The following is a 25,096-nucleotide window of genomic DNA, read 5'->3' as shown; positions in this document are numbered from 1 at the left end:
ACAAAACTAACACCAGAGGCAATGTAGGCCCACTGATGAACGGGATGGGTTCCCTGGTGACAGAAGATACAGAGATGGCAGAGTTACTGAATGCCTTCTTTGTCTCTGTCTACTCTGCTGCAGGCAGTCCTGAAGAGCCCTGTACCCCTGAGACCTTAGATGAAGTCAGGTCAACAGAGCGGTTTGCCTTAGTCGATGAGGAATGGGTTAGAGATCAGTTGAGCAATCTGGACATCCATAAATCCATGGGTCCAGATGGGATGCACCCGCGAGTGCTGAGGGAACTGACGGAAGTCATTGCTAGACCGCTCTCCATCATCTTTACCAAGTCTTGGGAAACGGGAGAGGTGCCTGAGGACTGGAGGAAAGCAAATGTCACTCCGGTCTTCAAAAAGGGCAAGAAGGAGGACCCGGGTAACTATAGACCTGTCAGCCTCACCTCCATCCCTGGGAAAGTGATGGAACACCTTATCCTTGGTGCCATCTTAAGGCATATCAAGGATAAGAGGGTTATGAGGGGCAGTCAACATGGCTTCACCAGGGGGAAATCATGTTTGACCAATCTCTTAGCCTTTTATGAGGAAATAACACGGTGCATGGATGATGGCAGAGTGGTGGATGTGGTCTACCTTGACTTCAGCAAAGCATTTGACACAGTCTCCCACAGCATCCTCACAGCTAAATTGAGGAAGTGTGGTCTGGATGATCAGGTAGTGAGGTGGACTGCGAACTGGCTGAAGGAGAGAAGCCAGAGAGTTGTAGTCTATGGGGCTGAGTCTAGTTGGAGGCCTGTAACTAGTGGAGTGCCTCAAGGGTCAGTACTGGGACCGGTATTATTTAATATATTCATCAATGATTTAGATGAGGGAATTGAGTGTACTATCAGGAAGTTTGCTGATGACACTAAGCTGGGAGGAGTGGCTGACACGCCAGAAGGCTGTGCTGCCATCCAGCGAGACCTGGACAGGCTGGACAGTTGGGCAGGGAATAACTTGATGAAATATAACAAGGGAAAGTGTAGAGTCCTGCATCTGGGCAGGAACAACCCCAGGTTCCAGTATAGGTTGGGGAATGACCTGTTAGAGAGCAGTGTAGGGGAGAGGGACCTGGGGGTCCTAGTGGACGACAGGATGACCATGAGCCAACACTGTGCCCTTGTGGCTAAGAAGGCCAGTGGCATCCTGGGGTGTATTAGAAGGGGGGTGGTTAGTAGGTCAAGAGAGGTCCTCCTTCCCCTCTACTCTGCCCTGGTGAGACCGCATCTGGAATATTGTGTCCAGTTCTGGGCCCCTCAGTTCAAGAAGGACAGGGAGCTGCTGGAGAGAGTCCAGCGCAGGGCAACAAAGATGATTAAGGGAGTGGAGCATCTCCCTTATGAGGAAAGACTGAGGGAGCTGGGTCTCTATAGTTTGGAGAAGAGGAGACTGAGGGGTGACCTTATAAGTGTCTATAAATATATAAAGGGGGAGTGTCACGAGGATGGAGCCAGGCTCTACTCAGTGGCAAACAATGATAGGACAAGGGGTAATGGGTACAAACTGGAACACAAGAGGTTCCACTTAAACTTGAGAAGAAACTTCTTCTCAGTGAGGGTGACGGAACACTGGAACAGGCTGCCCAGGGAGGTTGTGGAGTCTCCTTCCCTGGAGACATTCAAAACCCGCCTGGACACATTCCTGTGTAACATTATCTAGGTGTTCCTGCTCTGGCAGGGGGATTGGACTAGATGATCTTTCGAGGTCCCTTCCAATCTCTAGCATACTGTGATACTGTGATACTGTGTGACTCTTGGGTACATGGGCATCTACATGACGTACCTTCACCACCAGGTTCTGCACCCGGGCAGCAATTGCTGCAGTTGCAGCAGCCCAGATGGCTTTACCTCTGCGTTGCCAGCTGCTCTGCTTCCATTGCTTCAACCACCCCCACAGGGCATTTGCCACCATCCATGAGTCAGTACAGAGGTAAAGTACTGGCCACTTTTCTCGTTCAGCAATGTCCAGGGCCAGCTGGATGGCTTTCACCTCGGCAAACTGACTCGATTCACCCTCGCCTTCAGCAGTTTCTGCAACTTGTCGTCCAGGACTCCATACAGCTGCCTTCCATCTCGATGCTTTCCCACAATATGGCAGTACCCATCAGTAAACAAGGCATACTGCTTTTCACTTTCTGACAGTTTATTATACGGTGGGGCCACTTCAGCACGCATCACCTCCTCCTCTGGTGAAATTCCGAAATCTTTGCCCTCTGGCCAGTCCATGATGACTTCTAGAATGCCTGGACGACTGAGATTTCCTATTCGAGTTCGTGTGTGATTAGTGCAGCCCATTTACTCCATGTAGCATCAGTTGCATGATGTGTAGAGGAGACCCTGCCTTTGAACATCCAGCCCAGCATGGGCAACCGGGGTGCCAGGAGGAGCTGTGCTTCAGTGCCAATCACTTCTGAAGCAGCTCGAACCCCTTCATAGGCTGCCAGTATCTCTTTCTCAATTGGGGTATAGCTGGCCCCAGATCCTTTGTATCCCCAACTCCAAAACTGAGGGGTTGACCTCGAGTCTCCCCTGGAGCTTTCTGCCAGAGGCTCCAGGTAGGACTGTTCTCCCCAGCTGCAGTGTACAGTACGTTTTTTACATCTGGCCCGGTCCGGACTGGTCCAAGGGCTACTGCATGAACTATTTCATGTTTAATTTGCTCAAAGGCTTGTTGCTGCTCAGGGCCCCATTTAAAATCATTCTTCTTCTGGGTCACATGATAGAGAGGGCTTACAATTGAACTGTAATTTGGGATGTGCATTCTCCAGAACCCCACAGCACCCAAGAAAGCTTGCGTTTCTTTCTTATTAGTTGGTGGAGACATTGCTGTTATCGTGTTGATCACATCTGTGGGGTCTGGTGACGTCCATCTTGCCATTTTATTCCCAAAAATTGAATCTCCTGTGCAGGTCCCTTGACCTTACTCTGTTTTATGGCAAAACCGGCTTTCAGCAGGATTTGGATTATTTTCCTCCCTTTCTCAAAGACTTCTTCCGCTGTATTGCCCCACACAATAATGTCATCAATGTATTGCAGGTGTTCTGGAGCTTGCCCCTGTTCCAGTGCAGCCTGGATCAGTCCATGGCAAATGGTAGGGCTGTGTTTCCACCCCTGGGGCAGTCGGTTCCAAGTGAACTGGACACCCCTCCAAGTAAAAGCAAACTGTGGCCTGCACTCTGCTGCCAAAGGAATTGAGAAAAATGCCTTCGAAATATCAATTGTGGCATACCACTTGGCTGCCTTTGACTCTAGTTCATACTGAAGTTCTAGCATGTCTGGTACGGCAGCACTCAATGGTGGTGTGACTTCATTCAGGCCACGATAGTCTACTGTTAGTCTCCATTCTCCATTAGACTTTCGCACTGGCCATATGGGACTATTAAAGGGCGAGCAGGTCCTGCAGATCACCCCCTGACTCTCCAGTCTACGGATCAGCTGATGGATGGGAATCAGGGAGTCTAGGTTGGTGCAATATTGCCGCTGGTGCACTGTTGTGGTCGCAATTGGTGCTTGTTGTTCTTCGACTTTCAGCAACCCCACAGGAGAGGGATCCTCTGAGAGACCAGGCAAGGTGGACAGCTGCTCAATTTCCTCAGTCTCCAAAGCAGCAATACCAAAAGCCCACCGGTACCCTTTTGGGTCTTTGAAGTACCCCCTCTTGAGGTAGTCTATGCCGAGGATGCATGGAGCCTCTGGACCAGTCACAATAGGGTGCTTTTGCCATTCCCTCCCAGTCAGGCTGATTTCAGCCTCCAGCACAGTCAACTCTTGGGATCCTCCTGTCACTCCAGAAATATAGATGGGTTCCACCCCTTGACAGCTTGATGGCATCAGGGTACACTGTGCACCGGTATCTACTAGAGCCTTATACTTCTGTGGGACTGATGTGCCAGGCCATCTGATCCACACAGTCCAGTAAATCCGATCGTCCCCTACCTCCACCTGGCTGGAGGCAGGGCCCCCCTAATGGTCATCACAGCGTTGGACACTTAAGTCTTGGTGAAAGGGATTATTCTTCATTATCACAGGAGCTGGAGTAAAATCAGCTCTTCCACTCCATCTGGGAAACTGCTCACCAGAGACTGAAGCCGTAGCTCTCATGGGATGATCTGGAACAGGCTGCCCAGGGAGGTTGTGGAGTCTCCTTCCCTGGAGACATTCAAAACCCGCCTGGACACATTCCTGTGTAACATTATCTAGGTGTTCCTGCTCCGGCAGGGGGATTGGACTAGATGATCTTTTGAGGTCCCTTCCAATCTCTAGCATACTGTGATACTGTGATCAGTCTTGGCCCTTGCTCCCCTCTTCAATTCACTCACCCGTTCCTCCAAAGCTGAAGTAGGTTTTCCATCCCACTTTGTCATGTCTTCTCCGTGATCCCACAGGTAAAACCATAGGGTAGCCTGTGGTGTATACCTCCTGTATCTCCTCTCTCGAACAATAGGACGCCTTTTGTTAATAGCTGAGACGTGTGTTGGTACACGTGAGGAGCTGGATAAATCAGTTAGATCGACCCTCAATTGTTTGAGGTCCTGGGACAGTTTTTCCACAGCTGAGATGATGGAAAGGGTGAGATTGTCTTCAAACTCTCAGAGTTTATGAACCATTTCATCCACTGTTAGTGGTACTATGTCATTCCAGGTTACTGTTGCCAATGAATGGGCATATGATGACGGTGCATTCCGTGTCAGTTTTCGCCACAGGGGTCGTGTACATTCAACTTCATCTGGATCTATGGGTATATCCCCGTTATTGAGCTTGATGCGATAGATCATCTCTACAATGGCTGATTCCCTCAGAGACTGAATGCCTTTGTCTATAGTAGTCCACTTGGCCTAACAACTCATAACATCGTCCTTGTACGGAAACCTTTCTTTCACAGTTTCCAAGAGCTACCTCCAAAGACTGAGAGACTTTTTCTCTCTTGCAATTGCTTTGTCAATTCCCCCTTCTCTAGCAAGTGATCCCAGCTGCTTGGCTTCTTTACCTTCTAGTTTGTGAAACTAGCATTGGGGCAACCAGGTGATGAAGTGCTCCCTTGGTTGACGGGTAAAATCTTTTCGTATATTCTGTAGCTTGGTTGAGGTCCGAGGTCGAGAAGTTACCTCTTCTTCTTCATCATGTGATGATGACTCCTGATTAGATGCTAGACAGGGTGGTGAATACATTGTTTCTTCATCTTGCTTCACCCTTCTTGCCTCTTTTTTGCTTTTTCTCTTGCGTACAGGGGCAACCGATATTGGTACGAATTGGTCCTCTGGTTTGGCTGCAGTGATTATCACTGTGGTTTGAGTAGCAACTGTACTTGTTGCTGGGGGTGGTGCAGCTGCTGTGCTTGGAGCTGGGGTAGCCGTGCTGTCTGTTGCAGTCAAAGTTTGAGTAGCTGCTGTACTTGCCATTGGGGTAGCTGAGCTGTTCATTGCAGCCAAAGTTTGAGTAGAGACTGTACTTGTCGCTGGGGGTGGTGAAGCTGCTGTGCTTGGAGCTGGAGTAGCTGCGCTGACTGTTGCTTTGCCCTCAGATCCACCAACTTTCTTCTTTTTTTTGAAGGTGCTGGATAGTATTGAACAAGGCCCTGTAAGCATAGGCCAAGCCCCAGCACGTTGCCATGATTTGTCTGTCTCTGGTATGGCCAGAATGACCACACACATCATTTAAGTGTTTTACTAATTCTTCTGGATTTTGCAGTTGTTTGGTGGTGAAATTCCAAAGTACTGGAGGAGCCCAGTGACCTAGATACTTGCCCATACTATCCCACACACTCTGCTACTCATGACTGTCCAACCTCAGGGAAGATCTCTTGGTCCTCCTATATTGTCGTTTGACCCCAGACAAGACCCAAACATGACTCTGCTTAACTCCTGAAATCAGTCGTGGGCAAAACATACTCTGTATGCGTGCCAACATGCTGATCCCCATCACGATCAGCAAACAAGTCTCAACAGCATTAAAAGGCCATTCAAAAACTTCAAAACTCTCAAATGTAAATGGTCTGGAGGGAGGACTGGGAGGGTAAAAGAATGTCTCCTTCACAGGTTGAGCACCTGAGAAGGAGGAAAAAGATGTGTAATTGCTAAGCACTTCTATTACACATCTCCCAAAGTATAAAGGTGGTGACCACACTGAGAACATAAGCCAGATCAGTTTCATGATCAATGATTCTATTGTATTACAAGTCATTACCATAAAGTACAATGGGACAAAAACCTTAGCCCAAGCCCCACACTTGAAAAACACTAATACAGCAAATACCGGATGGAAGTAAGATACGATATACTGAAACTGTGACATCAAGAGGAACAACCTTGAGAGCCAATAAATCAGCATTGTGATGAGTGACTATTAATCCAGGCAGATCTGTCGTTATCTCAACCTCTCGTGCCCCACGTTGGGCGCCAAAAGAACTGTCGTGGTTTATACCCTAACCAGACAGCTCGTTCACTCACTCCCAGTGAGTGGTGCCGGGCTGAGAGTAATCAAGGCCTCTCCCTGGGGCTCTCCCATTCCCCGCTCCTGTGAGGGATGGGGAGGAGGATCGAACGAGTGCAACTCCCACAGGTTGAGACAAGAACAGTCCAGCAACCAATGTACAACACTAATCACCACCACTACTACCAACGACAACAATGCTAAGAGAAAATAACAAGGGAAGAGAATACAATACCACTGGCCAAGAAACGAGTCCCACCCGGAAGCCCGTGTCCTTCCGTGCAACTCCCAGTTACCCCCCACCCCGGGCATGACGTGCTGTGGTATGGAATACCACTTTGGCTAGCCTGGGTCAGGTGTCCCATCTCTGCTTTCTGATGGTTTCTCCTCCTCCCTAGCAGAGCATGAGCCTCACAAAGTCCTTGGTCAGGGTAAACATCACTTAGCAACACCCGAAAACATTGGTATCACCAGCACTGTTCCCAGGCTAGAAGTCAAAACACACTGCACCAGCTACCACGAAGGAGAAACATGACTGCTACTGCTGAACCCAGGACATGGGGGCTGGTGGAGCTAGTCTGATGATAAAAAAGGGAAAGAGCAGTTTGGTAGGAGGCTTGCCAGACTGGTCAAGGAGGCTTTAAACTAGTGTCCTGGGTTCAGCAGTAGCAGTCATGTTTCTCCAATGGCTCTTGCCGTATTGTGGGAAAGCATCGGAAGAAGGAGAAACATGACTGCTACTGCTGAACCTAGGACAACTAGATGTGTTGGGTGAGGGGGCATCATTCCATTCCAACACACCCAGCCAGTTGCCAGAACCTCCAATAAATGCCTGGAGCAATGTAGAGATATCCCAGCCGCTCCAGCCAATGAGCCGGCTTCAGCTGGAGCTCGGCTCAGATGCCTCTATACAAATGCCCGTAGCATGGGAAATAAACAAGAGGAATTAGGGATGTGTGCACATCTACAGGGCTATGATATAATAGGCATCACAGAAACATGGTGGGATGGCTCCTATGACTGGAGTGTTGGAATGGAAGGTTACAGGCTCTTTAGAAAAGACAGGCCTGGCAGGTGGGGAGAGGGAGTTGCCCTTTATGTTAGGGATAGGCTGGAGAGTATGGAACTCTGTCTGGGGACAGGTGAGCAGTCCACAGAGAGCTTGTGGGTCAGGGTTAAAGGGAATATAGCTATGGGAGACATTACTGTGGGGATCTGTTACAGACCGCCTGATCAAGAGGAATCTGTGGATGAAGCACTCCATAGACAGATAAGAAAAGCCTCACGCTCACAGGCCCTTGTTCTCATGGGTGACTTCAACCACCCTGACATCTGTTGGAAGGATGGCACGGCCCAGCACAAGCAATCCAGGAGGTTTCTCGATTGTGTAGAAGACAACTTCCTTCTGCAAGTAATAGAGGAGCCGACAAGGAGAGGTGCCATGCTTGACCTCATGCTCACCAACAGGGAAGGGCTCGTTGGAAATGTGACGCTCCAGGGCAGCCTTGGATGCAGTGATCATGAGATGCTCAAATTTGAGATCCTCAGGACAGTGAGAAGAGCATGCAGCAAGCTCACTGCCCTGGACTTCAAAAGAGCAGACTTTGACCTCTTCAGGAGCCTGCTTAGTAAGGTTCCATGGGATACAGCCCTAGAGGGCAGGGGGGGCCAAGACTGTTGGTTGGTATTCAAGGATCACCTGCTGCAAGCTCAGGAGTGTTGCATCACAACCAGAAGGAAGTGCAGCAGGAGGGCCAGGAGACATCCTTGGATGGATAAGGAGCTGCTGAGGAAAATTCAATTGAAAAAAAGAGGCTTATAAAAGGTGGAACCAGGGACAGGCGGCCTGGGAAGAATACAGGGATGTTGTCCGGGAAGCTAGGGACCAGGTTAGGAAAGCTAAGGCCCAGTTAGAATTAAACTTAGCGAGAGGTATTAAAGATAACAGGAAGGGATTTTACAAGTACATAGCAAATAAAAAACAGATTAGGGAGAATGTAGCTCCCCTCAGGAAGCTCTCGGGAGAACTGGCTACGCAGGATTTGGAGAAGGCTGAGGTTCTGAATGACTTCTTTGCCTTGGTCTTCACTGGGAAAGGCTCTGACCAAACCACCCAAGTCTTGGAAGACAGATGCAGGGACTGTGAGAATGAAGACCTTGCGCCCACTGTGGGAGAGGAACTGGCTCAAGACCATCTTAAAAATCTGAATGTGCACAAGTCCATGGGTCCTGATGAGATCCATCCGTGGGTCCTGAAGGAGCTGGCAAATGAAGTTGTGAAGCCGCTGGCCATCATATTTGAGAAATCATGGCAGTCAGGTGAAGTTCCCAATGACTGGAAAAAGGGAACTATAACCCCCATTTTCAAGAAGGGGAAAATGGATGACGTGGGGAATTACAGACCAGTCAGTCTCACTTCTGTGCCTGGCAAAATCTTGGAGCAGATTCTCCTGGATGGCATTCTAAGGCACATGAAAATCAACAAGGTGCTTGGTGACAGCCAGCATGGCTTCACTAAGGGGAAATCCTGCCTGACCAATTTGGTGGCCTTCTATGATGGGGCTACAGAACTGATGGACAGGGGTAGAACAGTTGATGTCATCTACCTGGACTTGTGTAAAGCATTCAAAACTGTCCCACACGACATCCTTGTCTCTAAATTGGAGTGACATCAATTTGATGGATGGACCACTCGGTGGATAAAGAACTGGCTAGATGGCCGCCCACAAAGAGTTGTGGTCAATGGCTCAATGTCCGGCTGGAGACCAGCAATGAGTAGCATCCCTCAGGGATCAGTGTTGGGACCGGTCTTGTTCAACATCTTCGTCGATGACATGGACAGTGGGATTGGGTGCGCCCTCAGCAAGTTTGCCAATGACACCGAGCTGTGTGGTTTGGTTGATAGGCTGGAGGGAAAGAATGCCATCCAGAGGGACCTGGACATGCTTGTGAGGTGGGCTGATGCCAACCTTATGAAGTTTAACCGTAACAAGTGCAAGGTCCTACACCTGGGTTAGAGCAAACCCAGGCACAGCTACAGGTTGGGCAGACAAGAGATTCAGAGCAGCCCTGCGGAGAAGGAGTTGGGGGTGTTGGTTAATGGGAAAATGAACATTGGCAGGCAGTGTGCGCTTGCAGCCCAGAAAGCCAACTGTATCCTGGGCTGCATGAAAAGAAGTGTGACCAGCAGGTTGAAGGAGGTGATCCTGCCCCTCTACTCTGCTCTTGTGAGACCTCACCTGAAGTATTGTGTGCAGTTCTGGTGTCCTCAACATAAAAAGGACATGGAACTGTTGGAACAAGTCCAGAGAAGGGCCACGAGGATGATGAGGGGACTGGAGCACCTCCCGTATGAAGACAGGCTGAGGAAGTTGGGGCTGTTCAGCCTGGAGAAGAGAAGGCTGTGTGGAGATCTCATAGCAGCCTTCCAGTATCTGAAGGGGGTCTATAGGGATGCTGGAGAGGGACTCTTCATTAGAGACTGTAGTGATAGGACAAGGGGTAACGGGTTAAAACTCTAAACAGGGGAAGTTTAGGTTGGATATAAGAAGGAAATTCTTTCCTGTTAGGGTGGTGAGGCACTGGAATAGGTTGCCCAGCGAGGCTGTGAATGCTCCACCCCTGGCAGTGTTCAAGACCAGGTTGGAGGAGGCCTTGGGTGATATGATTTAGCGTAAGGTGTCCCTGCCCATGGCAGGGGGGTTGGAACTAGATGATCTTAAGGTCCTTTCCAAGCCTAATTATTCTATGATTCTATGATCTTGTCTGGTCTTCAGATGGTAGCACATAAAGCATAGTATCCTCCTGATCCCATGTAGTATCTGTCAACCGTGTAACCAAATCTTAAGACATCTTAGGGCATGTCAAATAACACTAGATGTGCATGCATAGGGAACTGAACTAAGCTATTGCTATAGCCTAGAGATCTATTCATATAGACATTTACAGAAATTTACTTTAGCAATGAGATTACTAGCTCTCTCGATGCCTTAACTGTTTTGTTGGTTTGCTCTGGTTTGGTTTGGTTTTTTTCCTAACAACGTGTGCTTCAATTATTAGGCCACATTCAAATATCAACATTACAGGAAGTGAAGTCAAGCAAAAGAAATCCCAGTATAAAGTCTGCTGCTTAAAAGCCTGTAGAAAGATTTAAAAATACATACAAAGTATTTGGAGTAGGCAATGTTTTGACCATTAAATGCAGAATAAACCTGTTTCTTTTTAAATTCCTTGAGCTTGATAGTTGCATTGCCTCAGCTTACTCAAGAACAAACAAGAACAGCATCGGAGGGGATTGATACATGCATCCAGCTATACAATAGGAATTATAAATAATGAAATACAAGCTTAGAGTTTTGGATTTGTGTAAAGCTTTCAAAAAGGAATTCCACATTTTTTCAACTAAGGCAACTGCTGAGTACAGGGTTTATAGCAGCCACATATAGAGTAATCAGTGGATACATATTCTTTTAACTGCTCATATCTCATGAATATTCTTAAGACAAATCCCTGCTGAAGCTGAGTGTCCCACCAAAGCTGCTAAGTGGGAGTAACACAACTGTCACCCTCAACAGTTATTTGCATATAGCTGGTAGACGGTGGGACACAAACCATCAGTTGTCTCACATAACAAGCACATGGCAATATCATGATTTTCCATGCATCACTTTGTGGGAGTGATACATAAATGAACATTATTAAAGTATAACCTCTGTATCAGGATTGCAAAGCTGTTTCTCTTGCTTGAAAATAACATGAAAGAATAGGAATAATTTTTTAGTATTTTATTCTGCTGAATGAAATATTCGTGATGCCTCTTTTTTAAAGCCTCTTAGTAGAGATGTTTGAAAAGACTTTGATGTATCAGTGCCTGCCTGCTAAATCATATTGACATTTAGCTGGTTAAGTACCAGAGCATGAGATTCTCACTTAATGCTTGAGGATAAGGAACTTGGTTACAAGTTTTATTGTAAGGAGGTTATCTGCAATACTTGTTGATTGATTAATTAACAATCCTTAAGGCAAACAAAACAGCAGGAGGGATGGAAGAGTTCATTTGCTTCAATCCATGAATAATGGATTTTAAGAAATTAATAGATAACCCTTATTCATGGGTTTCCACTATGTGGCAGTTTAGGTTTACTTAGTTTAGAATTACTAACCTTGTAATATTTAAGTCTACATAAACCTGTTCTCTGGTTTAAAAACACTTTTTTTTTTTCTTCCAGTCCGTGTTTATACAATAAATAGCCATTGCAACATTTCAGTATGTCTCCAAAGAGTGCCTTTTTAGAGTTTCGCTCTGTGGAACACTTTACGTATGCTCATGTGTGAGGACATCAGTTTGATTTTATATACAGTTTCTTTCGATGTCAGGCACACTCACTCAGTTTATTCTATTATCATGCTAAGAATAAACATCATAAGGGATGACAGCTTTGCAGCACTGAACACATATTCATGCAGAACACTCAGTTAAATGTGGCTGACACACCAGATTTATTCAGTTGAATTAGTAAAAAGTACATGATAATTTCTGAATTTGTAAAATTTCACACATTTTTCAAAAAAGGTACTTGAAATCCTAAAACTAGCAGTCTCACTGAAGGTAAGCAGATTTGTGCTTCTAAATTAGAAGGAAAAAATCTATACTTATTTGGGTTTTTTTGTCCATAATAAAAATAAAGCTGTTCCCAAATGCTATTTAATCTGCCTGATGCTGAATTTTTCTTGCACTTTCCTTTAATGTTCATGTTCCTTCATCTTCCTTTATTGTTCATGGAGGTAGAACAGAGGGGAGTGAAGCCTACAAAAAAATTATTACCACAGCAGATCAAATTTTCTGGAATAATCTTGAACTCACAAAAGTACACAAGTGTACTTCCTTCAAGTAGTATTCCACATGGTGCCCCATGTCATCACTTGATAGTGACCTGAGAGAAATGGCTTAGACATGAATAGACTTGGAAGTATCTGCTGGGAGTGATTTCTCAGTCTTCCCGAATCTCCATGAATGGAGGCTGACTGTGTACCTTTAAAACACTACTACATGTTCCCCTATTTTTCTCTTGACTCCTTTCGAAGAAGTCAGAATGCTGGTGGTGCTCATGGGGAAAGGCTCAATTCATCACACTAAATTAGCTGTGTGTAATGGACCTAAAATAAGCTAGATTACTTGGAAATACTTTCCTTTTCCTACTCCCATTAAGGGAAGTTCTCATATTCCTCATCTTTAGACCTGAGATATATGCCTAAAGCTAGGAGTGCTTAGTCAAGGCTAAGAGCCACATATAGACTCCTTTGCAGACATAGTGAGGAGGCAGGTAGGCAGGAAACATCATTTGCCCACACTTCCTTATTTAGCAGAAGGAGGAATGCCAACACTAATTTGGCCCCCAAACTCATACACAAGTTTTATCTTACTTATTGACAACACATAAAACTACCGGTAACTTTTAACAGCTCCTAGACTTCAAGCTGTATATTTACTAGCAATCTCTCTGGTAAAGCCTTATTTTGCTTTTTTTTTCTACAGAGCATTCTGAACATTAATATATATTTAAAAAGTTAAGCTATTTATTATTTGTTCACTTTTTTAACACTACAGCTTCAGGAGCTTTCTTGAAGCAAGAGAACTGGCTTTTTCAATTCTGTTTGATACAGTGATCAGAAGTTGCAATAAAATTTTACTTGTCACTTGCAGCAAAAATAAAAACATTACTGCCGTTTTGTAAAGATCTTGCTTAGGAAGAGTAACAGATAGATAGGTGATTTTTTTCCTGTGTATTGGTGAAGAGCAACTGAAACTAAGATTATTAACATAAACTCTTATTAAAGAAAGCAAATAGATTCTTATGTAAATTGGTGGGACTCAAACATTAAGTTTTCAGGATCGTATTATTTCCTGAATGAAGCCTCAGACTTCAGAAAGAGGGCAAACAGCACTTTTCTGTTTTCTGATTTATTTTCAGTGATGAATTTGAAAGGTACATATGGTCATTAGGTCAATATTAATACAAAGCAAATATTCTTTGGGAGAGAAAAGAAAAGTGGGCTTTACATACTGGAATTCACAGCTTCTGAGTCTGTCCAAAACACAAGAGCAGCTATAGACTATAGACAACTATAAAAATTACTTCCCTTTTTTTTTAAAACAATTTGAAGTTAAGAAACAAAATCAGGTTATATTCACTTCAGCAATACAAAGTATACTTGTTTATCCAGTGAACAACTTCTTTTTTTTTTTTTTTCGAATTGTTTTTAATCTGGGCTGTTATATTTATGAAGACCTTTACAACCCTTTAGTCAGCACTAATAATATATAAACAAAAAAAAAAAAAAAACCAACAAAAAAACCCAACAAACTATAAAGAACAAATGCAAACTTTCCCAAATAACTCTGAGACAACCTCAAACTTTCCTAAAATAAGAAATTCAATTCAAATGTAAGGGCTTGCTTCTGTTATTTAAGATTTTCTTTTAAGTTCTATTTGGCTAAAATTAATACAGAAAAAAATTGGTCACAGAACTCATTAGCAGCTTAATTCACCATCACATTACAAATTCTTGTAATTCTGCAATTGCTTATTGGTTACTGCATTATACAAACTTGACATCAAAATATTAATAACCAACGAAACTGAATTGATCTGTTCAAAAGGGAGAATCTCCCATACTATTTTCCTCATTTGTAAGAAAAATTAGAAGCTTCCAGAAGACTCCAGAGCCAATACTGAGAAACAGCTGTATCTATCAGAATTCTGGCATTAAAGATTTTTTGTTTTTCTGTTAAGTAATTTATAAGTTAAATAAATATAACAAACAAAAATTCCCCAAAAAAAGAGAGTTCAGACACCCAACCTAGTCAGTAACAGACTATCTGATTGCATATCTTCTGATGGCATCAATCTTAGGAGACAGTATACTGCAATAGATCTTTCATGTGGAGAATAACTAAATGCCGAGAACATCTCAATGGTATCTAAATTACTCCTGTCTTCCTCCCTTCTTTTCTTCCTTTCCAAAAGATGCTTTGTTATGTGTATGAGAAATGCAAAATCATGAAGAAGCTAATCTTTTCCGTTTGTGAATAAACCACTTTTGTAAAACTTAATTAGTTCAAATGAGCTTCACTGAGCATCAAATGATCTATGTGAGAGATGTCACATCTCCTTGTACTAACAAAGGCCGAAGGCTGTGAGCTTTTAACAATCATTATTAAACATCTGATAACAGAAATTAAATAAAATTAATTTCATAAATTTGCATTTCTGATAAAGAAAAAAAATTTTTTATTTACTTACTAAAAGTCAAGTCTGCTTTTTAGCATATCTCTTTGCTTTGAATACTATGAAAGAAAAAGACTAAAAAAAAAATCAACTATTTTCCATTTTACGATGCGTTTTTTGATGCATTTAAAAAAGCTTGATAGAATGAAGGCAAGAAGGGAACAACTTTTTAGTTTTCTGTGCTTGAATGTCTGTTACTTTTTTTTTTTTTTGAGACTTATTTGAAGTAAACACAATACCTATAGGTAAAGAACAAGAAATTGATAGCAAAAATATTATAATACCGCACACTGAAAGAATGAATCACATCTGAATAGAAGCTGTGTAAAAAATCAAGGGTTTAAACTGCATTTATCAAGGTTTAAAAAAACATAGAAAACCCCATGCTTCACTCAGTTTTAGGGTTTCCGATTTTTTTTTTCATGTATCCTATCTCATTTTCTATTTACAGAAGAGTTCAGAGGAACACATGTAAGTTCTATGACCAGATGTCTTCTTTTTACTGGAAACAAAACCTGACAAGTAGTCACAAAATGAAATCGCTGAAAGAAAGAGTCTGGTATAAATTTATGAAATTCAAAATAATAAATTGGATAACTTTTTATTCATCGACTAGTTTTCTGTGAAATACACATCAAACTGCTAAAGTCTTAGTTCTGTAGTATAAGCTATTACTTAAATCAGCTTTGTGTGACACCAGCTTTAAAAAGAGATCTAGCCATTGTCTGAATTTTATTACAAGGAACATCATTCTTTACACACTTGAATGTATGTTATATTCTGAAGTCTCAAACTGTCTTTCAGGGAAGAAATCCTGCCCTGACAAGTTTTAGTTGAGTCATGTGAAGGAATCCACAAGTATGTGAGTAAGATATAAGTAGTATGCTGTTTTTCCAATAAAACTTTTCTTAAGTTCTCCCATCTAAATCTCTGAAATAACCTATCATGTTTTAAAGAAAGAGGAAGACCTTTAATGATTTAATAACTAGCTAAAAGACAGAAAAAGGATTGGAATGAATGGCCATTTTGCATAATTAAGAGACCACTATAAAGGCATCCTTGAACAATCTTTGTTGCTGGGTTTGTTGTTAATTATTTACCCAAGAAAAATGAATATGTAAAATCTTTTATTTAAATTATTAATTATAATCAAATCTAACCTAATCATAATGGTATAAGAAAGACCTCACATTTCTGAATGACTAAGCAATATATGTGAATGTTAACAAAATTGGATTAAATTCGGTGTTGAAAACTGCAGACTCAAGGAGACTGGAAAATTATTCTGACACAAGAAACAACAGACTAAATCAGCTATTACCACTTAGAACAAAACTCTGGATTCATAGTGGATAACGTTTTTTTTCTTAAGAAGTCCAGTAAAGTATTTGATATTCTTTTCTTATGTATGTCAGCAGCTACTTCCTTAATCAGATGCTGGGATCTTTCATCTGGCAGCAGGTTTTTGTCTTTAACTTCTCAGAAAAGGCAATGTGATAGTGATTTAATTTTAATCCTATTTATTTTTGCATTCACATTTTACTTTCTTATTAAAGATCATTCTTTTCTTAAAAACTTAAACTACAGGCAGGTTTTTTTTTCTGAAAGTTTTTCAATATCCTTACTTTGAGAGAATGAAAAAATAATCTCTTTGTGCATGTGTCTATGTGTGTTTTATATGCACAACATACCACCACACTGATTATATTTGAAAAAAAGTATTTCTTACAATCATCTTCTGAATCACATGCCTTTGATTTAAGATGATCCTGAGCAGATGCCTTTGCAAGCATCCTATCCCTCAATCTGTCTTTCCTGCACTTTGCATTCCTTTAGTAAGCCAGTTACTAGTGATATCTTTCAACTCCTCTCCTTCTAGACATAAAACAAAAAGCAAATTTTATTTTTAATTGAATCAAACCTTCCTGAAGTCCCCATGAAAATTTGTATTGAGAGAAATTAGAGCCAGACCATTTCTAATAATAAGAGAAAAACTGGTACACAGGAGCTGTGCAGGGTTCCAGCACTCTGGGCAACTTTTGCCTCCACAGAAAACTCGTCATAGAGACTTTATGAATACTCTTAAAGAGGAAAGCAATTCATGGCTGTTTGATTTACTTGTAGGAAAAATTGGTAGTATAGTACCTGCAGAAGCTATGCTCTTTTGTTTTTTCAGTACAGCACAGTATGTACTACAGCCATTACATGGACATAATAGGGAACACTGACTTAATTCATTTGTCATGATGAGCAATTTTATTACATTTGCAGTTTATAAAGCAGTATTTTCTTGAAGCAGTGACAACAATACAGCTCAATGCTGTGGCATGAGAAAAAAAAATCGAAAGGAAGAAAGAAGGAAAGATAATTTGGGAAGCTGTTTCCTTTATTCTGCATACAACCCTCCTTAACATTAATGCATGCCAGAACTTGTGTAGTCAGTGGAAAAGTGATCTGTATTTCATACTGCTGTAAACTACAGAGCAACTGGGGCATGGAGAAGAAGCAAAGATAAAACAGATTGAAACAAGATGTCCCTCATTTCTATTTGTAAGTTGAGGATTCGACACAAAACCATTGGATAGCCAGCAATCATACTAGTTAGGCAAGATTTTATCAATATAGGACCACCAAACATAGATTGAAGTGGCCTATTTGCAATAACCTGATCCAGCTGTGACCAAACACCCTTGGTTTCAGGGATGATTCTTTCTTTGAAGTTTTTTGTTGTTCTTGTCATTTATTATTTTTGGTTTTAATTTTAGTAGGACCAGTGCAGTGAAGCAAAACAGTATAGTCTGTTGGAAGGAACTGAAAACTAGTTCAGATATCTAACCCAGAATAAAATGGGGTTTTACAAAGACTTCAGTCTGAAATACATATCAGTAATTTCCCTATATTTGTTTTCCTTTGAAATACTTTCTGGAGGGTAAAGCTTTTACCAATACCTATTTCAAAATTCACTTATCCCTGAATGATAATATTTTTAATTGACATCAGAAACATGCATACTAAAAACCCAAAGGCTTGCAAACATTTCATATACTTCTATGCCTGTTATTGTTAACGTAACCTTTTCTAAAGGTTATAACTAACCTTTTAATGGTATTTTTGTCAAAAAAGAAGGAAGGCTCTTGTAACATGAAATATTCACAAATTACTTCACTGCTTCCTTCTTTGTGCTAAAGAGCCCCTGTCAAAACATTCTTATTCAGCAACTATCTTCTGCTGATGTATTAAACTTTTATATCAGAGTTAAAGTTTTATAAGGTTTAAGGTTATGAAATATTAAGACAAGAATTGAGTTTGTGATAAGTTCTGTTTAAAAGAGAGCAAGTATATCTATGAAAAAGGAAAGAAAAGGAATGCACATTTTATTACAGTGCTGCTTTACAGAGATGATTTTCTGATTTTTTTTTTCCCCTTCATGTCAAATTTATTTTTGGTAAACACATAACAGGGAAAAAAGGCTTGGGCTGCCTTCCTAGTAATGAAAGCATATGAGAAGGCTAGATTTCAGATTCTGCCTTGCCCCAATTTACTCCACATTATTCTATATATAAAGAACCCCTATGGAATCACGGGATGGGCACTATGGAAATCTAAGCACTTCTGAAGCATGATCCATGCCATATTACTGTAGACATTTGACACATGTCAGCTGAACCATGGCTTAAAGTACATACTTCTCTCCATTGGCTATAGAGTGTAGATAAACACCAAAATAAGTTAAATAAATGCAAATGGCTGAAGTGAATTGAGATCATCATGATCATCTCAGTAAAGTATTGTGACTCTGCTTCCCTTGTAATACAAGAACCTAAAAATGCCTCTTCTTTTCACATTACTTCTAAGCAATGAAATAATGAACCTTTGTAGACTATCCTGGTTTCATCCTAGGCTCCACTAATGAGGAGCCCTTCACAAAAAGTTTTGGAGCAAAGTGAATCATTTATCTCTTCCAACCCCATCTCCTTTCACACAACTTTTTAGGTGTGCAGATACTAACCTAGACATAAATCAAGAATATTGGATAATGTAAGACAACTAACATTTTCCATTTTTCTATTTTATTCAATAAAGAAAAACTCATTTAAAATTTTCAGTCTTAGGATATGGGAAGATGGTAGCAAATACACAAGCTGACCTCTCGTAAGATATTTCTGTTCTCAGCTGACATACAGTAACTGTCCATGAAAATGCTTCTAAACTGATGCAGCTGTAAAGTAAAATGGATTAAACTGCCATGATGATGGTATCAGTTTACATTCTCCTTACAACTGTTTTTTTCAGTTGTTTTGTTTTATACTTCCTAAAATCTATTTTTTTTCAGTTTAGAAATCATTACAGTGATTTACAAACGATTACAAATTAGAAGTCCTAACAATAACCAGAGGGAGGTTACTTTTTAACCAAGACTTCACTGTCAACATTCTAATTTCAAGTTAAAACTCTTCCATATAGAGAAAAATCACACTGTAATAAAAGCAAACAATCCTGTGCGCACCAGGACTAGTGAGTCTTGATTTCTAATGCATTTTTGTATTTTGGGTTAAATTACAAGATTTTCTGTTACCTCTTCAAAGACATATTCTGCCTTTTCATAAAGTAGTTTGGTGGTGGTATTTAGGCTAGTGAACGCTATGATGTTCAAATGATAGCATTTTACAAAACTGTAGGAACACAATTATTTTGGGTGCTTACTGTAATTTGTATTTTTTTCCTGACATGATAAACAGAAAAGGTTGTTATGCAAGAAGTAAAACACAAAATTATAGTGAGATGGTATAAAATCTGATCTGGAAGGAAATCATACTTAAAATATGCACAAATATTCAGTGGCTGAAGTATTATGCTCGCTCACACACTCTTAGTTCATAAACATATTTTGCCACCTTCAATTCTATGGTGCACAACAGGTTAACACTAGCACTGTTTGATTACTAGCATCCAAGGTTCATCCAAATAGTTGAATGCCAGACACTTTGGCACCTGTATAACCATGTGAAGCTGTCTTTGGACTGTATAATGAATTTCTGCTTTCACTTGTTTAATTAATGCATGTTCTTTTATAACACAGACAGAGGACTCATCTTGTGCAGCATATGTCACATCTTTTTTGTTCAAATAACTATATTCAACTGTTGAGTCCATTAGGTTGGCAAGATGTCTTTCTTTTAGATGAGTAAAATTAAATCGGAGAAACTCCTATTAGTAAACTAATTGTCACAGAAAAAGCAAGGCTAAAATAGCTTCATCAGTGCTGACTGCCTGCAGTTTTAGCAAAGAAAATTTAGCAAAGCTGTTAAATTGTTTGGGACCTGATAAGCCAACACACAAAAATAATACTAAGACAAGTTATGGTAGTCTAAACAGGGTTATAAGAAATTTGGTACTCTTCCTTGCATGCCACTTCTCAAAAATTTTCTAATTATATTACCTAAGAATTGTTCTTTTATTCTCAGAAATCAATTTCTAATGAAATGTAGAGATCAAAAAGAAACATCATTTTAAAAAGGTCATACAGAAGTGACGTTACACAACATGTGACAAGAGGCTTAGCAGAAGAATGACGCTGCTTTTTTGCCCCTATTGAGTTTTTAAGAAAAAGTTATTTCTGATAAAAGTGGTACAGCTCACTCCCCTTTGATACTGAATCTTACTGAGTACTTACCAGCAGTAATAGGAAACAAAATGTTGAAGTATTATGTTTATAGTAAACTATAAACAACAATATAAGACCGAGTGAGTATATTTGTTAAAAAGGTTACAAATACTGCAAAGTTTATCCAGCTAGAACTGATGATTTCTATTTTAATTCTGGCCTGTTTTCAATAATATACCAAGCCTGTATAAATGTAGAAGACTAAATAATAAAAAATTAATGAAGTAAGATAACTACACCCGGAAGAACTCACATCAACAAAAACGTACACATTTTAAAAATATTCACATGATGGCAAAATTCTTTAAAAGAGGATCTCAGAATTAATGACAAAATAGAGATTCCTTTTTCCACTGGGCTTGTAATCATCTCATCAATCATTTCATGGGATTTAACTGGCTGAAGGAGAGAAGCCAGAGAGTTGTAGTCTATGGGGCTGAGTCTAGTTGGAGGCCTGTAACTAGTGGAGTGCCTCAAGGGTCAGTACTGGGACCGGTATTATTTAATATATTCATCAACGATTTAGATGAGGGAATTGAGTGTACTATCAGCAAGTTTGCTGATGACACTAAGCTGGGAGGAGTGGCTGACACGCCAGAAGGCTGTGCTGCCATCCAGCGAGACCTGGACAGGCTGGAGAGTTGTGTAGGGAATAACTTGATGAAATATAACAAGGGAAAGTGTAGAGTCCTGCATCTGGGCAGGAACAACCCCAGGTTCCAGTATAGGTTGGGAAACAACCTGTTAGAGAGCAGTGTAGGGGAGAGGGACCTGGGGGTCCTAGTGGACGACAGGATGACCATGAGCCAACACTGTGCCCTTGTGGCCAAGAAGGCCAATGGCATCCTGGGGTGTATTAGAAGGGCGGTGGTTAGTAGGTCGAGAGAGGTCCTCCTTCCCCTCTACTCTGCCCTGGTGAGACCCCATCTGGAATATTGTGTCCAGTTCTGGGCCCCTCAGTTCAAGAAGGACAGGGAGCTGCTGGAGAGAGTCCAGCGCAGGGCAACGAAGATTAAGGGAGTGGAGCATCTCCCTTATGAGGAAAAACTGAGGGAGTTGGGTCTCTATAGTTTGGAGGAGACTGAGGGGTGACCATATTAGTGTATATAAATATATAAAGGGGGAGTGTCACGAGGATGGAGCCAGGCTCTACTCAGTGGCAAACAATGATAGGACAAGGGGTAATGGGTACAAACTGGAACACAAGAGGTTCCACTTAAACTTGAGAAGAAACTTCTTCTCAGTGAGGGTGACGGAACACTGGAACAGGCTGCCCAGGGAAGCTGTGGAGTCTCCTTCCCTGGAGACATTCAAAACTCGCCTGGACACATTCCTGTGTAACCTTATCTAGGTGTTCCTGCTCTGGTAGGGGGATTGGACTAGATGATCTTTCGAGGTCCCTTCCAATCTCTAGCATACTGTGATACTGTGATTTTGAGATTAACAGTTTTCTAAGGCTCTGACAATGTAGACAAAGCCTTGATGATTCCATAAACCAGAATTCATAAATTAGTAAATAAGAACTCTCAACCACCTAAATTCAACACATTCATCTGAACCATTTACTATTAGTTTTTGTTAACACTCTTTTCAGAATGACCCTTCCACATTGAACCGAATTAGAATAGAATGATCGCATTTAACACATATTAGTTTCCACCAATTTTCAAACAAGCCTAAAGGAACTCTCTATATGAAGGACTCATTTAAAAGGTGCTTAAAGGTAAGACATCATTATACAAATCAGCATGAAAAGTAATTTAAAAGATAAAGCAAATCAGGGACTTAAAATTAGAGAATTTTATAAGTTTTCTATGTTCTATTATCACTTCTTACAACATGAATCGTAGGTTTTAAATTTTGACTTATTTTTTATATTTTCTGATTTTTTTAAAACTTAATAAGATAGAGTTGGCCCCAATAAAAAAAATCCAAATAAAATAAATAATCAGGAATACAGTTATTGGAAGGTGTTAAAGATTTATTTCTGAAGCTCTTGCTTCACATTCCTATCATGTTGCATTTTGGCTTTCCAAATATATCCATGTATCCATTTCCTAATAATGTTCTGAAAATTCCACACTGCCATCTGAAAATTTTCCAGACTCCAACCCTGTCCATAAGTTTAAAAAAGATGACTATTATTATAGAGGAACAAAACTTACAGGAGAACTCACAAAAATGCACCTAACTTTAAAGGATTTTTTAAAAATGTGCACAGTAAACACAAGGCACGCAACATAATTTACAGAAACAGTCATCAGTAATAGCTGTGTTTGAGGCACAGTCGTCTTTACATTTGTCCTGGGTTCAGCAGTAGCAGTCATTTTTCTCCTTCTTGGTAGCTGGTGCAGTGTTGTGTTTTGACTTCCAGGCTGGGAACAGTGCTGGTGATACCGATGTTTTTGGTTGTTGCTAAGTGATGTTGACCCTGACCAAGGACTTTGTGAGGCTCATGCTCTGCCAGGGAGGAGGGGAAGCTGGGAGGAAACAAAGATGGGAGCCTGACCCAGGCTAGCCAAACAAGTATTCCATACCACAGCACGTCATGCCCGGGGTGGGGGGTAACTGGGAGTTGCACGGAAGGACAGGGGCTTCTGGGTGGGACTCGTTTCTTGGCGGGTGGTATTGTATTCTCTTCCCTTGTTATTTTCTCTTATCATTGTTGTCGGTGGTGGTAGCAGTGGTGATTTGTGTTGTACATTGGTTACTGGACTGTTCTTGTCTCAACCCGTGGGAGTTGCACTCGTTCGATCCTCCTCCCCATCCCTCCGGGAGCGGGGAAGGGGAGAGCCCCGGGGGGGACCTCGATTGTTCTCAGCCCAGCACCACTCACTGGGAGTGAGTGAACAAGCTGTCTGGCTAAGGTTTAAACCATGACAATGGGACTCATTTCCGGAATAACCTTACAGATATTTGGGCCAAAGAGCATGGCATTGAGTGGGTGTATCACATCCCCTACCACGCACCAGCCTCTGGGAAAATCAAACGGTACAATGGGATGTTAAAAACTACACTGAGAGCAATGGGTGGGGGAACTTTCAAGCATTGGGATACACACTTACCAAAGGCCACCTGGTTGGTCAACACCAGAGGATCTGCCAACAGGGCTGGCCCAGCCCAGTCAGAACTTTTACATACTGTAGAAGGGGACAAAGTTCCCGTGGTGCATAAGAAGAATTTGCTGGGGAAGACAGTCTGGGTTATTCCTGCTTCAGGTAAAGGCAAACCCACTCGTGGGATTGCTTTCACTCAGGGACCTGGATATACTTGGTGGGTAATGTGGGAAGATGGGAAGCCTACAGCACCCAGGATTCCCAGGCGGTCTCCCATCCAAGTACTAACCGAGCCCAACCCAGCCTAGCTTCTGAGATCAGACGAGATTGAGCGTTTTCAGGGTGGTGTGGCCATAGGCTGGAAGTCAAAACACAGCACTGCACCAGCTACCAAGAAGGAGAAAAATGACTGCTACTGCTGAACCCAGGACAACATTAGATTAGCTTTAGACTGAGTTTTGATATTCTGAGATCTGTCTACTGTATATGACATGAGGTTTCTGTTTGGTTAATTTTTTTAATTAAGTTTTTAACAGTGTTCTGTTCCTGAAGAGAAAAACAGCTATGAAAGTGGAAAAGAAGTAATTACAGTTTCTGCTTACTCTAAAATGATGCTGGAATTCAGTCTCTGGCAGAAAAACTGCCTTTTATCGTAATGGTAAGGAATCTTATCTAAGTTTCTCCTGCATGCAAAGGGGAAATGTATTTTTCTGAGCTGCACCAGGGTCTCCTCCAATTTAGTATTATTATAAAAAGACAAAAAGGCAATACCATTATTTGTATTTTTTTCCAGAAAAAAGAAAATGAAGCAATGAAAAAATATATTAAAAAAAAAGAAATACAAATCAGAAAAGAAGCTGGGACCCATCTACTTGGCATTTCAATATGCTGAAATGTGCAGAAATGTAAGTTTTATTACAGTGTTGTGGCCCCAACCACAGAGTTCAGGACATATGAACAAAACATGATATTTGAATAAAAAGGCAGTAGCACTCTGGAATAGTGTTCCTGATTTCTTGGCTTGCCTATCTATATTTATATACACAGAAATATATAACTGTGCATATGTTGAAATACACAGATTCTTCATATTTTAATACATACAAAAAAAGACGTATTGGTATTTTTCTGCTTAATTTAGGCCATAATCAGACTTTCTTCAAAACTTTTAGCAGACAATATTATCTACATAATATTAGTCAGAGCACCTATCATCTGCTTGTAATAGAATGCACAAATGATCTGTTGGGTGGGGTTTTTCCAACTGCTGTTTTCCTATGCTAATATAAAAAGCAAACCAAAATAACAATCCTGAGGTATATTTGAGCTTTTCTTACAGCACAGTAATCATTCGATTAGCTCTGTTTAGACTATGAAAACAGGCAAGAGAGAAAAACACACCCCTGAAGAGTGAAGTTATTGACTTCACTTGCAAAATAACATATGCCTAGGTATGCTTCTGTTGCAATATATCAATGAGTCTGCAGGAAAAAAAAAAAAAAGAAAAAAAAATCTTTGTAAAATTAATTCTTGAGATTAATTAATCTTAGGGGTTTTTTTTTAGTTTTCTGTATCTTGAAACTTTTTACTCATCTTTTCAAAATGTTCTTGTGTCCTGCCCAAG

At 41.2% G+C, this 25,096-nt stretch overlaps 1 protein-coding gene and 1 pseudogene across 1 annotated transcript in view; both read right to left on the bottom strand.

The window, feature by feature from the left end:
- The window catches only part of KLHL1 (kelch like family member 1), a 213,955-nt gene that overhangs the window by 176,487 nt on the left and 12,372 nt on the right, over positions 1-25,096 (bottom strand). The gene's annotated exons all lie outside the window — the stretch shown is intronic.
- Positions 23,713-23,831, bottom strand: LOC133265088 (5S ribosomal RNA; annotated as a pseudogene).

The sequence above is a fragment of the Pezoporus flaviventris genome, unplaced genomic scaffold, assembly GCF_033815535.1.
Source record: "Pezoporus flaviventris isolate CSIRO_AGI_PZ_B2104156 unplaced genomic scaffold, CSIRO_AGI_Pfla_v1 ptg000003l, whole genome shotgun sequence".
Classification (NCBI taxonomy): Eukaryota; Metazoa; Chordata; class Aves; order Psittaciformes; family Psittacidae; genus Pezoporus; species Pezoporus flaviventris.
Note: the sequence above shows the minus strand (reverse complement) of the source record. Positions and strands in the feature narration are given on the sequence as shown.